A 14,416-nucleotide genomic window follows, 5' to 3' on the forward strand; every position below is an offset into this window, starting at 1 on the left:
CCTCAGAGTGCATAAGATGAAATCTCTTGAGGTCACCTTAAAGAGAAGTTTATTTAATGCCTTTCCCGACTCTGGTAGGTTACAGTGTCATGGAAAATGTAGTTTTGAGGCTTCTCTTGGTCAAGAGAGGAGCAGTAGAAAAGGCAGCCGCCTAAGTGATGCATTTCACCATTTTTTTTGTCCTCGCTGCTCAGGGGCTGCCAGCTTTTACATCCCATCGGCAGCGTCTGCATCACATGGTGGACAATTATCTAGGGGGTGAAAACAGAGATGGAGCGCTTTCCAATTGACGATCCACTGGCTTAATGGGTCATGAGAATAGACCACTGGCCAGAACTTGCCCAGTATGCAATTGAGCTGCTGGACTGCCCTGCATCCAGCGTGATTTCCAAATGGGCATTCAATGCTGCTGGGGGTTTTGTTACTGATAATTAGGGATGAGCCCGATGTTCGAGTCGAACGTAATAGTGAACAATTTGGGGTGTTCGCGGCAAATTCGAAAGCTGCAAAACACCATTAAAAGTCTATGGGAGAAATCAAAAATGCTATTTTTTAAGGCTTATATGTATGGTATTGTCATAAAAAGTGTTTGGGGACCTGGGTCCAGCCCCAGGGGACATGTATCAATGTAAAAAAAAGTTTTAAAAACAGCTGTTTTTTTGGGAAAAGTGATTTTAATAATGCTTAACCACTTCCCATCCGGCGAACACCGATGTACGTCAGCAGAATGGCACGGGCAGGCAAATGGGCATACCTGTACATCCCTTTAAATTTGCCACCCTGCCATCGCGAGCGCGCCGATGGCGGCGCGCTCGCGTGCCGGTCGGGACCCCCGTGAGTCCGGTCTCAGGTCCCGCGGACTCGATCACCGTGGGCATACCCCCGATCGTCTCACGGGGCAGCTGAACTAGGAGATGCCGTTGTAAACAGCATCTCCCAGTTCTGCCTAGCAACAAGCGATGCTGATCTCTGCTCCATGTGATTGGAGCAGAGATCAGTGTTCACTAAAAGAAAGCCAAGCCCCCAACAGTTAGTAACACGCCACTAGGAACACTTAATCCCTACACTGCCATCCACTGGTTAACCCCTTCACTGCCAGTGTCATTTACACAGGAATCACTGCATTTGTATAGCAGTGATTGCTGTATAAATGACAATGGTCCCAAAAAATGTGTCAAAAATGTCCGATGTGTCCGCTATAATGTCAAAGTCACAATAAAAATCACTGATCGCCGCCATTACTAGTAAAAAAAAAATATTAATAAAAATGCCATAAAACTATCCCCTATTTTGTAAACGCTATAACTTTTGCGCAAACCAATCAATAATCGCTTATTGCGATTTTTTTTTTACCTAAAATATGTAGGGAAAAAATGTTTTTTTATATATTTTTGGGGGATATTTATTATAACAAACAGTAAAAAATAATGCATTCTTTTCAAAATTGTCGCTCTATTTTTGTTTATAGTGCAAAAAATGAAAACTGCAGGGGTGATCAAATACCACCAAAAGAAAGCTCTATTTGTGGGAAAAAAAGGACGTCAATTTTGTTTGGGAGCCATGTCGCACGGCCACGCAATTGTCAGTTAAAGCGACGCAGTGCCGAATCGCAAAAAGTGGTCTGGTCTTAAGCCAGCAAAATGGTCCATGGTTAAAGTGAAACGATAAAAGTGAAATATTCCTTTCAATTTCGTACCTGGAGGGTGTCTATAGTATGCTGTAAATCGGTGCAGGTTTCCCGTGTCTATAACAGTCCCTGCACAAAATGACATTTCTAAAGGAAAAAAGTAATTTAAAAGTACTCACGGCTATAATGAATTGTCGGTCCTGGTAATACACATAAAAGTAATTGAAAAAAACGGCATGGGATTCCCCCACAGTCCATAACCAGGCCTTTTGGGTCTGGTATGAATATTAAGGGGAACTCCAAACCAAAATTAAAAAAGTAAAACTGAGTGGGGGTCCCCCAAAATTCCATACCAGGCCCTTCAGGTCTGGTATGTATATTAAGGGGAACCCCGCACCAAAATAAAAAAAATGGCAAGGGGTGCCCCAAAAATCCATACCAGACCCTTATCCAAGCACACAACCTGGCAGGCCGCAGGAAAAGAGGGGGGGTGAGAGAGTGCCCCCCTGAACTGTACCAGGCCACATGCCCTCAACATGGGGAGGTTGCTTTGGGGTAGCCTCAACATGGGGACAAGGGCCTCATCCCCACAACCCTTGCTCGGTGGTTGTGGGGGTCTGTGGGTGGGAGATTATCAGAATCTAGAAGCCCCCAGATCCCGGCCTCCCCTTGTGTGAAATGGTAATGGGGTACAAATGTACCCCTACAGTTTCATAAAAGAAGTGTGAAAATGGTAAAAATGACATGACACGGCTTGGGACAAGTCCTTTATTAACCACTTCCCGACCAGCGCACGACGATGTACGTCGACAGAATGGCACGGGCAGGCATATTGGCGTACAGGTACGTCCAATATTCAATGCCGCCCTGCCATCGGGAGCGCGCCGGCGGCGGCGTGCTCCCGCGCTGGTCGGGACCCCTGTGAGTCCGGTCGCGGGACCCGCGGACTCGATCGCCGCGGGCATCCCCGTGATCGCCTCACGGAGTGGCCGAATGGAGGAAATGCTGTGTAAACAGCATTTTTCCATTTTGCCTAGCAACTAGTGACGCTGATCTCTGCTCCATGTGATTGGAGCAGAGATCAGTGTTCACTAAATGAAAGCCCAACCCCCCCACAGTTAGTAACACACCCCTAGGAACACTTAACCCCTACACTGCCACCCACTGTTTAACCCCTTCACTGCCAGTGTCATTTACACAGGAATCACTGCATTTATATAGTATAAATGACAATGGTCCCAAAAATGTGTCAAAAATGTCCGATGGGTCCCCCACAATGTTGCAGTCACAATAAAAATCGCTGATCGCCGCCATTACTAGTAAAAAAAAATTATAAAAAATTATTAATAAAAATGCTATAAAACTATCCCTATTTTGTAAACGCTATAACTTTTGCGCAAACCAATCAATAATCGCTTATTGCGATTTTTTTTTTACCAAAAATATGTAGAAGAATACGTATCGGCCTAAACTGAGGGAAAAAATGTTTTTTTATATATTTTTGGGGGATATTTATTATAACAAAAAGTAAAAAATAATGCTTTTTTTTTCAAAATTGTCGCTCTATTTTTGTTTATAGGGCAAAAAATAAATACCGCAGGGGTGATCAAATACCACCAAAAGAAAGCTCTATTTGTGGGAAAAAAAGGACGTCAATTTTGTTTGGGAGCCACGTCGCACGACCGCGCAATTGTCAGTTAAAGCGACGCAGTGCCGAATCGCAAAAAGTGGTCTGGTCTTTGACCAGCAAAATGGTCCGGTCTGCAAGTGGTTAAAAAATAAAAAATAAAAATGTCCCACAAAGTCTTCTTATTCTTGCTCCGCTGACCCAGGTCCCCAAACACTTTTTATGACAATAACTTGCATATAAGCCTTTAAAATTAGCACTTTTGATTATTCATGTTCGTGTCCCATAGACTTTAACGGTGTTCATGCGTTCGAACAAAATTTTTGATTGTTCGCATGTTCTGCTGCAAACCGAACTGAACCAGGGGGTGTTCGACTAATCCCTACTGATAATAGAACGCTTCTGTCCACAGACTCCTTGGACATCTGACATTTATCAAAATTAATTAGTCCTGGATACCCAGCAGCTATGAAGCCCCTGATGCCGATGTCGCTGATTAAGTGTTTTCGGGATGCGGAATCTCTGCAGGAAATCTATGCTGCCTAGCCTTGTGGGTGTTGATTTCATCTGGAAGTATTTTTTTGGTGTAGGTTTCATGTGCACAATTAACATCCAGACAGTTTTTTTTGCACTTGTTTGACAGGTGCATACCATTTCAATTTTTGACAGCAAGGCCACTTCTTGCTTTCATCAAGAGTACCTCCATAAGGTTATGGTGTAACGGTGCCACCAACACCCAAAGACCAATTTTTCCGCACCTGTTTGGCAGGTGCATATCATTTACATTTTTGACTGCAAGGCCAATTCCTTCTTTCATTAAGAGTACCTCAATAGGGTTATGGTGTGAAAGTGCCACCGACACCCAAAGACCAATCTTTCTCACCTGTTTGACAGGTGCATATCATTGCAATTTTTGACAGCAAGGCCAATTCTTGCTTTCATCAAGAGTACCTCTATAAGGTTACGGTGTGAAGGTGCCACTGACACCAAAAGACCAATTTTTTTCATTGATGCATGTCTCCCAGGGCAGTACCCGGACCCCCATAACCATTGTATGCCCAATTAATTGCATATAAGCCTTCAAAATTGGCACTTTTTCACGTTCGGGCCCCATAGACATCAACGGGGTTCGTTATTATACTATTCCACAATAAGAGGTGACTTCAACCTGATAGGCGATCCTACCTGGGATACTGCTTCCAAAGCTAAAAAAAAATTTGGCCATACTTTAAATGATCTATTTGTTGATATTTGACAGCGCCAACATGGTTTTAAATTGGATTTTACTTTCTTTTGACCTCCACACCATATGTTCTTTAGAATTGATTACTTTTAGACTGATAAAGGGTCTTTGCAACAAATTATTTCTTCCACCATCAAGACAATCACCTGGTTAGACCACTCTCTGATAATGATCAACATCCAGGGTGGCTCTAACATCACACATATGGAGACCTAATACTGATCTTAGAGCTGAATATTTCCCCTTCTTCAAAACAAAGAATTAAGGTGAGTTTCCCTCTTCCTTGGGCCTCCTCTGTTAAATACCTAGATATTCAACTCTCGGCTTCCTCAAATTCCCTAAGTGTTGAATTTTACAAATAACTGTGATAAATTACGGTGAGAATAAAAACATGGATAAAGTGTTGAGTGCCAAAGATATTGTAATAAGGTCTGTATTCAATAAATAAAAAAGTCTTAGAAACATATGATGAAGGAAAAATAAGAAACCAGTGCTGGGTTCCCTCTTATTACATGATTTATCTAGTGCAAATAGAAGCGATGTGAAAGGTGAATTATCCTCTTCTGTGCAACCACACTTCAGTGCAAGACCCTTACCTTAGGGCTTTAAGGTAACAGCATGTATATATGACAATGGCAATCCTAGATGGTGAAAAGGATCAGGGTTGTGGCTTCTTGTAGGTAAGCATCTAGGTGGCCTTCTAATCCTAATCCATTCTTGATGTAGTGATGTATGTCTACTCCTTTGGAGTCACAGCAATAGTGTTCCTTTCTCGGCTGGTGCATATACAATGTGGAGGAAGAAAGGGGAATTCCGAATAGTGTAGTATGTATCACCAGTTTCCTTTATTAAAAAAAAAAAAGCTCTAGTACTCACATTTCACACAAAGGTAAAAACTGATCAGTCTCCCCACCACCGACATAACGGAGATCTGTCTATTTACATTGACAGACCTCCGTTCTGTCTCTCTCAGGAGCGATTGCGGGTTCCCAGCAGACATCACGGCTCCATCGTCGCGTGCCCTCTAGTGCTCTTAAATTGGCTGACGTACAGCTATGACTACTTGCCCAGGGGAGCCAACCTGCCACAGTATACCTGCGGTGGCTGGTTGGGATCCAGTTAAAGAAATCTACTGAGCTTGCCAGAACCACCTCTGGAGGGAGTATATTCCACATGTTCACAGATCTTACTGTGAAGTAACCTTTCCATATTTGGAGATGACATCTCTTTTCTTCTAGACCTAAATATCCCCCCTTAATGTCCTGTTCTCAAGAGGGAATAAATTAAATTCCTCTAATCTTTCCTCATAGCTAAACTCCTCCATGCCTCTTATCAGTTTGGTTGCCCTTCTCTGGACTTTCTCCAGTTCCCTGATATCCTTTTTGAGAACTGGTGCCCAAAATTGAACTGCATATTCCAGATGAGGTCTTACTAATAATTTATACAGGGGCAAAATGATATCTCTCTCTGGAGTCCATACCCTCTTAATACAAGAAATGGCTTTGCTCTCTTTGTAAACCGCAGCTTGGCATTGCACACTATTATTGAGCTTTTGATCTGCTAAAACCCATAGATCCTTCTCCACTACAGATCCCACCAGTTGTACTTCCCCTAGTATGTATGATGCATGCATATTCTTAGCATCAAAGTGTATAACTTTACATTCATCAACATTAAACCTCATTTGCCACTTAGTTTCCCAATTTCAGCAGAATGCATTGGAAAGTACATTGACGCACTCCTCATAGGGATGGTCGTGAAATTGGCCTCCTATGTACAGGACACAAGGGATGTTTTGGCCAAAACACAGGAGGCAGCTGTGCCTCCCAGAACCCTCCTCATTTGGATAGATGTTGAGTCCTTGTATACCTCTATACCCCATGAGTGGGATTTAGTTGCAAAAGCCTACTTCCTTGACACAAATGTCACTCAAATGAGGAATCAAAATGAATTCCTACTAGACCTGTTACAGTTTGCACTCAGCAATAACTGCTTCCAATTCCTTGGAACCAGCTATAGACAGATTTGGGATATATCTATGGGTGCCCCATGGGCACCTGCGTATGCCTGTCTCCACTTAGAATTCTGGGAGGAGGAAGTTGTGTACGGTTCAGAAATGTACCTTGGTAACGTTCTCCTGTGGCTTAGGTACATTGACAATGTATTGGTACTGTGGCAGGGATCTATTGATGATACCCTGGAATAATTTAGGGATGAACTTAATGTAAATAACAGGAATATCCGTTTAATGTTCATAAATGATCCATATCAAATATCATTCCTGAACCTCCAAATTAGAGCAGAAGAGGGAAATCTGGCATCCAAAACATACAGAAAGTATACCGCAGCCAACACCCTCTTGGAAGCTACTAGTCATCACCATAGATCCCTGATTAAGGCCATACCCACATGGCAAATTTTATAGATCTGCCGAAACTGCACTCTGAAATTAGACTACTTGACAGTTCCTGCCCAATTGTATGGACACTTTAGAGGGAGAGAAAGTATTACCAATGTTTTGTGAAACGCGCAAAGAAAAAAGCATCCCAAAAAAAAAAAATTACGCCCAATCGTGGGGCTTGAGAGTCGGTCCAAAGGACAGCTGAAACGGTAAGAGACCGAAGTAATACCAAATACGGGCGGGCCGGAGCCTGATCAACTCTGTGTAAAACAGCAAGACATTTTCCTTAATTTGTCTACTGTTCAGTCCGCATCCGTATCTGGTTAATTTCTGTCTTGACATCGGCTTCCTGAGGCCTAAAGACAGGTATATATCTTCTCTCGAGTCCATTTATATGAACCTGCAATTGTTTCTGGCCTGCCTGTATTTGGAGTGTTTTGTTTCGTTGGAGTTTGTCTGTTTGTCTTGTGGGAACCTTTGGGAAGGAGGAATTGATTATATAATTACGGACGGAGATTAGTGACATGGTTAAACTCCTCTTGGGGGAATAAATAATTGTACTAAGAAGTACCGGAAGACCAAGAGGGGGCGTCACATACGCCCGAGGGTGTGGGGAATAAGGTCAATCAATTCCATATTTCACTGTGGTTGCCACATTGATTGTTGGTGATGTCATGTCCTAAGTCTATTTGTGGACTGTTGTTTGATATTAATGAGGATGGCTGGGGTCTGATTGAAAAGGTAGAACCAGGTTATAACAGAACTCTTCTCAGTTATAAACCCCTGTTCCCAGAGGCCCTGCATGTGATGGTATTCAGATTAAATGTGCATTATCCAGTGACATTTTTACTCGGTAAGACATTGGCAGTTATTGAGGCTGAGGCTAGAATAAGAGGACAGAAGAGCAAAAGGTGTCCCCTACAACCTCAGCAACCAGAAAACTACGAGGATGCAGAGAAAGATAGAGTAAGGAATTTGGGTCTTGCACTGGGACGTGTTAGGAATGTTTAGAAATGCCCATTAAATAATAGTTGTTGATTTTCATTGTATGTTTCCTCAATAACTGTCTTACAAGGGATCTTTTAATCATCATCCTGTCTCTTTGCCTTTACTAAGTGTCTTATTACTAGAGATCTTTTTACTTCCTCATTGTCTACATCAGCCTTGAGTCTCTCTCTCTCTCTCTCTCTCTCTCTCTCTCTCTCTCTCTCTCTCTCTCTCTCTCTCTCTCTCTCTCTCTCTCTCTCTCTATCTATAAGCAGACGAATGGCGCTCTCTCGAGAAGGAAAAGAGGCCTGTTAAAAGATCATGGCCTACTAGGTATAGCAGACTCCTGGTTTAAGGTTGTGAAAGCTATTGCTGAAGAAGGGTGGATTGAGGAGGAAACAAACCAAAATGGCTGTATTGTGTACGTGTACAAGAAATTAGGAAAGAGGAAGTTGAGTAGGCAGCCACCGCCCTATGATGGCGGCTGGCTTTCAGGAAATGAGTACTGCCCTTCGTCTACCGCCCCTCTTTCACAGACGGCACCTCCCCTTACTGCCTCTACGCAGCAAGAAATAGACCAACAGGGAATACCTCCTCCGCCATGTTTGACGGTTGGCAAGGCACACCTATCTTTGTACCCCTCAGTCAACTGCCATCACTATAGTACACCTTCCTCACCTGACCCACCAGCACCGCTGCCCACACCGGAGCCCACACACATATACCCAGTGATAGACCAATTGACCAGAACATACTACAAGACCCAACTCATCCCTATTTCTGCTCAACCAACCCGGCTGATGATGGCAGGTTCCCAGGATGGTAAGGCGAGCCCCACTAGCTCTTTCGCCCATTCTGTGACTGATTCAATAGACCAAACATGAGACCAGTTTGTGGTGGAGATGCCGGGGCCAGACCACATTGATGGGATGGGCCGAGCATCGCCAGTTCATGCCTGTCCCACCCACCACAGCCCGGATACATCGGCAGTCCATGCCGGTCCTTCCCACCGTAGTCCTGACCAAAGTAACAGACAAATCCCCGTGCACAGAACATTGTGGTGTCCGGAGGTATAACTAACATAGACACCGGTGCAACCATGGTCCCACTGGCCTCGAATACAGTCCCACCAAGACATAATGTTATATTCCCACAATATGACCCACATTCCGAGACTAACATGGATTCCCTGTTCAACGACTCATATGTGTCACCGCAATACCCTTCCCAACCTCCTCACCCTTCTCAACACTGGCTTCAAGGACTTGATTCACACTGGCCTGCACCTGGGGGAAGGGGTCTAACACGACCCCCCATTGTCCAACCACCCACACACAATGGACCACCCCCAAGGGGGATAAGTGCGGCACGGGGGCCCCCCTGATGTATGTAACTTTCACTCCCAAGAACGCTGCTAGCCTGGTTGCCGGCCTGCCGGACCCAGAAAAAACAGCCCATGGCTTTTTATAGAAGGATTGAGCAGATCCAGAAATCATATAGTTGTGCATGGCGGGATTTGATAAGTCTGTGTGAAATAATGGAGAAATGCTTTAATGAGAATATACGGTATGACCTCGATACTTGGAATTTGGGGGGTTGCATTCGTGGCCCAGTTGAAAACATGGGCTCAAGATCGCTTGGCAGATCAAGCGACCAGTACACAGGATATGACACAAGATAAGGGGGAAACAGTTAAGAAATTTTATACCAGAATTACACAAGTGTTCAATGACCTGGGGTTCAGCAAGCAGATCAAAGCGCATGTGCAGATGCTGACTGCTGCCTTTGTCTCAGGTCTTAGGGAACCAATCCGGAAGGTTCTGCTTCTAGCACGACCAGAGTACAAGACAATGGAGAGTGATAAGTTGTTGTTGGTGGCAAAGGGTTTAGAATCAGCACAGGGTAGTAAAAAATTACTCCTCTCATGATGGCCTCTGGTACACCATATTTGGACCTCCCACCAAGACCAATGCCACGCCTCTGTTTCACCTGGACTATCATGCCCCAAGGTGCACAGAACTCTCCTACCCAGTTTGCCAAAGCAATGGGACTCATCCTGGACACGTGGATGAAACTCCACCTGGACATTGTCCTCCGTCAGTATGTTGATGACCTCCTGCTATGTGCGAATACCTTCGGTGACGCCTCCATATTTTCAGAGAGCCTCCTCCACTACCTGGCTGAACAAGGTTGTAAGGTTTCAAAGCAAAAAGTCCAGTGGTGTAGAGAGAAAGTGATTTTCCTAGGTCATTGCATTTCCCAAGGCACCCGACACCTTACTGAAGAAAGGGTTGCTACAATCAAGGCCATCCCTCTGCCTCAAGGACAGAAGCCGCTCCATGCTTTCCTAGGACTAATCTCCTACTGCTGTGCTTGGATCCCAGAAGCCTCCCTTTTGATGCAACCCCTCTACGAAGCTTTGAAATCCGACCCCTTCCTGCTTTCACCAGAGGCTGTGAACAACTTTGAAATTCTGAAGAAGATCCTTTCGACGGCCCCCGCTCTGGGCCTACCTGACTATGGAAAGACTTTCAAACTGTTTGTCTCAGAGAGACAAGGACATGCCACAGGAGGGCCATCCCTTAACCCTCTTTGCCCTGCATGACATCACTGCCATACTGAACCAGACCCAGCCCAGACACCTGTCTTCACAGAGGCACCTCAGACTCCAATGTGCCTTGCTTCTCCCCGACAACATTACCATCCTTTGATGTATTACCCTCAACCCACCCACTCTGCTTCCCATTCTCGAGGGGGGAACCTCTTTGGAAGATGATCCTCACCAAACTGCTCAGGACTGTTTCGAAGTGATGAAGATGGAGACATCACACCTACCGACAGTCAGTGAAACGGCCCTTGAGAACCCTGACCTGACAGTTCACCAGGCCTCAGCGTTACCCCCCTCTATGTCTGCCCAAGAAGCAGAACTGCAAGCTCTAACTATGGCATGCAAATTGGCCGAAGGCAAGCGAGCCAACATTTACACAGACTCGAGGTATGCTCTGGGAGTGGCCTGCGATTTTGGGACCATCTGGAAAATCAGAGGGTTCCTGACAGCAGCAGGAACACCTGTGAAACACAGCACGGCTATCAAGAACTTGATGGATGCCTTGCTTCTCCCAACACCAGTAGCCATACTTAAAGTAAAAGCGCACGGAAAAATGGTCTCCCGAGAAGCACGAGGCAATCACCTGGCAGATACTGCCACAAAGCAAGCAGCGGCAGATGGGATGCGAGAAGTGGTCAGCAGAGTGAATGCAGAACCTATCCTAGATGACCCAATAGATGACCCGATAGATGATCTCAAAGAGACAACGCAAATGGTCATGACTCTGCAAAACCCTCCTGTGAGCAGAACTCACCTCAAGGAACAACAGGAGACAGCTGACAAAGAAGAAAAGGATGTGTGGATTAAGAAAGGAGCCACAGAAGTTGAAGGAATCATGGAGTTGAACAAGAGACCATGCCTACTGCGGACAATGTTCCCTGCAGTGGTACAATGGGCCCATGGTGCCTCTCCCCTGTCGAAAACTCTGATGAATGCCTTAATCAACAAATACTACCTAGCCCCAGGCATCACCCCGCTTACCAACAACTTCTGCAGATCATGTGCTATCTGTGCCAAATGCAATCCTGGAAGAACAGGAAAGGTACCCTTGAAACACTTAGCAAAGGCCCAGTACCCCTTCCAGCGGATACAGATCGACCACATCCAGATGCCAAGAAGCGGCCGGTATGACTACGCTTTAACGGTCATTTGCATGTTTTCGGGATGGCCAGAAGTGTATCCGGTGACCAATATGACCGCCAAGACTACCGCAAAAAGACTCTTGTCCGAAATAGTGTACAGATATGGTGTCCCGGAGGTTATAGAGAGTGATCAGGGGCCGGCATTTATGGCCCCAGTAACCAAAGAGATATGGACAGCCTTAGGGGGTCACACTAGCCTTTCACATCCCATACCACCCTCAGAGTAGTGGGAAGGTGGAAAGACTAAATGGAACAATAAAGTCCAGGATGCTGAAAATGTCTCAGGAAACAGGAATGAGTTGGCCAGACAGCCTACCCATTGCCCTTTTCAGTGTCAGGTACACCCCAAGGGGAACTCATGGTTTGTCACCCTATGAGATATTGTTTGGTTCAGCCCCCAGACTGGGTTGTTATTTTCCACAACAGTTGCAACTACAATCTGATGTATTAACTGATTACGTGAATGCTTTATCTTGAGAATTAACCTGTATCCATGTGCGAGTGTTTTCCTCTATTCCAGATCCTGAATTAGACACAGGATCACACAGGTTGATCCCTGGAGATTGGGTTTTGGTGAAGAAGTTTGTGAGGAAATACATCCTTGAACCCAGATATGATGGTCCTTTTCAAGTCCTTCTGACAACCACCACATCAGTAAAAGTGGCCGGAAAGAACTTGTGGATACACGCCTCCCATTGCAAGAAATTCCCTGTGCCCGAAGAAGAAGGAGAGGCTGAGGGGACCAAGCCATCATCCTGTTTATCCTTTTTGTTGTGATTTATGCTCAGGCCCAAGAGGTGGCCATAAAACAAAAAGATGGTATGACTCAATTCTGGTATAACTCATCTAACACACGTGTTGCCACATTCATATCCCCTTACAGTAAGATACTGGGCACTGGCTATTCAGTCGGAACCAGGGACATAGCACTGGATTCGGGAACCTTGTATGTGTGTGGACACCTACTGGGGTGAAAACTGTGATTATTGGGGAGCAGTGGGTTGGAACACTGGAGATACAAAATGGGGATACGAGCCCGAAAACGCCAAAAATAGGAAAGACAAGAATGGGAAATCACTTCTAGACAGAATGACAATTAACAAACAACAAGGACGGTATGCTGACAAGGAGTTTAGACTGACCATTGAAAACCCCAGCCCAGGAGACAGCGCGACCTATGTTTTCGGTATATGGTGAGGTGGGAAGTGGGTATTACAGCGATAGGAAACCTTTCCAACTAAAAGACATGTTCAACAATCCAGAGTGGGCAGGTTCCCAGTTTGCACCTAACTCTAACCCCCTGAGGCCCCATATGCGAACAATAGGGGACATGATGGCATTAGCGAACCCTACCATGGAGGATACTATGGCTGCAGAAACCGGATTCTCAGACCTTAGCCATCCAGAAACTTGAAGACTTGTCCAAAGAGCTAAAACAGAATTCAGGGCTCACCAATCCCTGGGATCAGTATTTTACCTGGATAAAGGGGGGATGGCAGGGATTGTTGACCCAGATAGGAATAGCTATCCTGGTAATAGCGGCTATAATCTGCTGCATTCTTCCCTGCATCAAGAAGTATGTGGAAAAGGCTGTTGATCAAGCAACCCCTACATTGGTAAACCAAGAAATCCCAGATGATGACAATGATGTTTATGTAAGGCTTGATGAAGCCTATGATGAGTTGCAGAGGGGAATGAGCCGGTGATCATAGGTGGTCTTTTAGTGTGAGGGACAGTTTTGTGAAATAAGCATTTCAAGGGGGAACTGTAATGGATGTGATCATGAGTGTTATAAGTGAAATGCCTATTTCTGGTACTCTTATAGATATAAGTGCTTATCTTTCACTATCAGCTATCAACCTTAATCATACTCAGTTAAGATGTCTGCCAGCTTAACCCTTCATGTGGAACGAAACTGCAAGGGTTAAAAAGAGCATAGTCAAAAAGAAGATTGCGCCTGTTTTCGGGCACCATGAGACTACACCCAAGAGGAAGAAGGGGCTGAAAGCAAGACCCTAAATAGCTACAATAGTCTGCTTTTCCCTTTTTAAGACATAACCCAGCTAAAAAGCTTATACTCCGTCACAATAATGAATATGTATAATTTGTGGTTTGTACAAGCTGTCTTTCTTCTAATTTTTGATTTGATAGTAAGATATCTGGCTCGTATATCAGCTGGAGTTCAGGAAATAAAATAGAGAAGTATCTGAATACTGAACTGCGTCTGCGTCAGTGTTTGACTTCAAGTGTGCACACTTTTATATTGAAGATTAATGTGGCCAGGGGGACAGAAACTAAGGTACTGAGCGGTTCTGGTTCGGTCCAAAACAGGAGTTACATCTCCCAAAAGCCCTTTCCCTATACCCAGTGTGTGGGAATGGTCTTGGGAGTCAAATGAGCAGTATTGCATATGCATTTGGAATGGAACAGGGAGAGGTAGGGGATAAGTTTACTTCTGTGAATGCACAGGAATGTATTTTTGGAATTTTAGTGTAGCAGAAAAATTGGGTCCGCACAAGCAGGCAATTAGGGGCACTATGCATTTTATTTTCAAATTGACAGCTATTTTCTGTTATCAAAATGGTTTTAAAATGTTTTAATTTTCATACTATATGAAAAGATGTGATTAGGGCACAAAATATCTTTATATTATCTAAAATGGGTAATAATACAATATATCTTATATATGTTTGTTTATTTGTAATGAATATTGTTAGAAACATATGTGTGTGTGTTATAACATAACCATATTCAAATAATAGTTTAAAGTGTGCAAATTAT

This window comes from Lithobates pipiens, unplaced genomic scaffold (genome assembly GCF_037356315.1).
Source record: "Lithobates pipiens isolate NorthernLeopardFrog02 unplaced genomic scaffold, aLitPip1_a1.2 Scaffold_13, whole genome shotgun sequence".
Classification (NCBI taxonomy): Eukaryota; Metazoa; Chordata; class Amphibia; order Anura; family Ranidae; genus Lithobates; species Lithobates pipiens.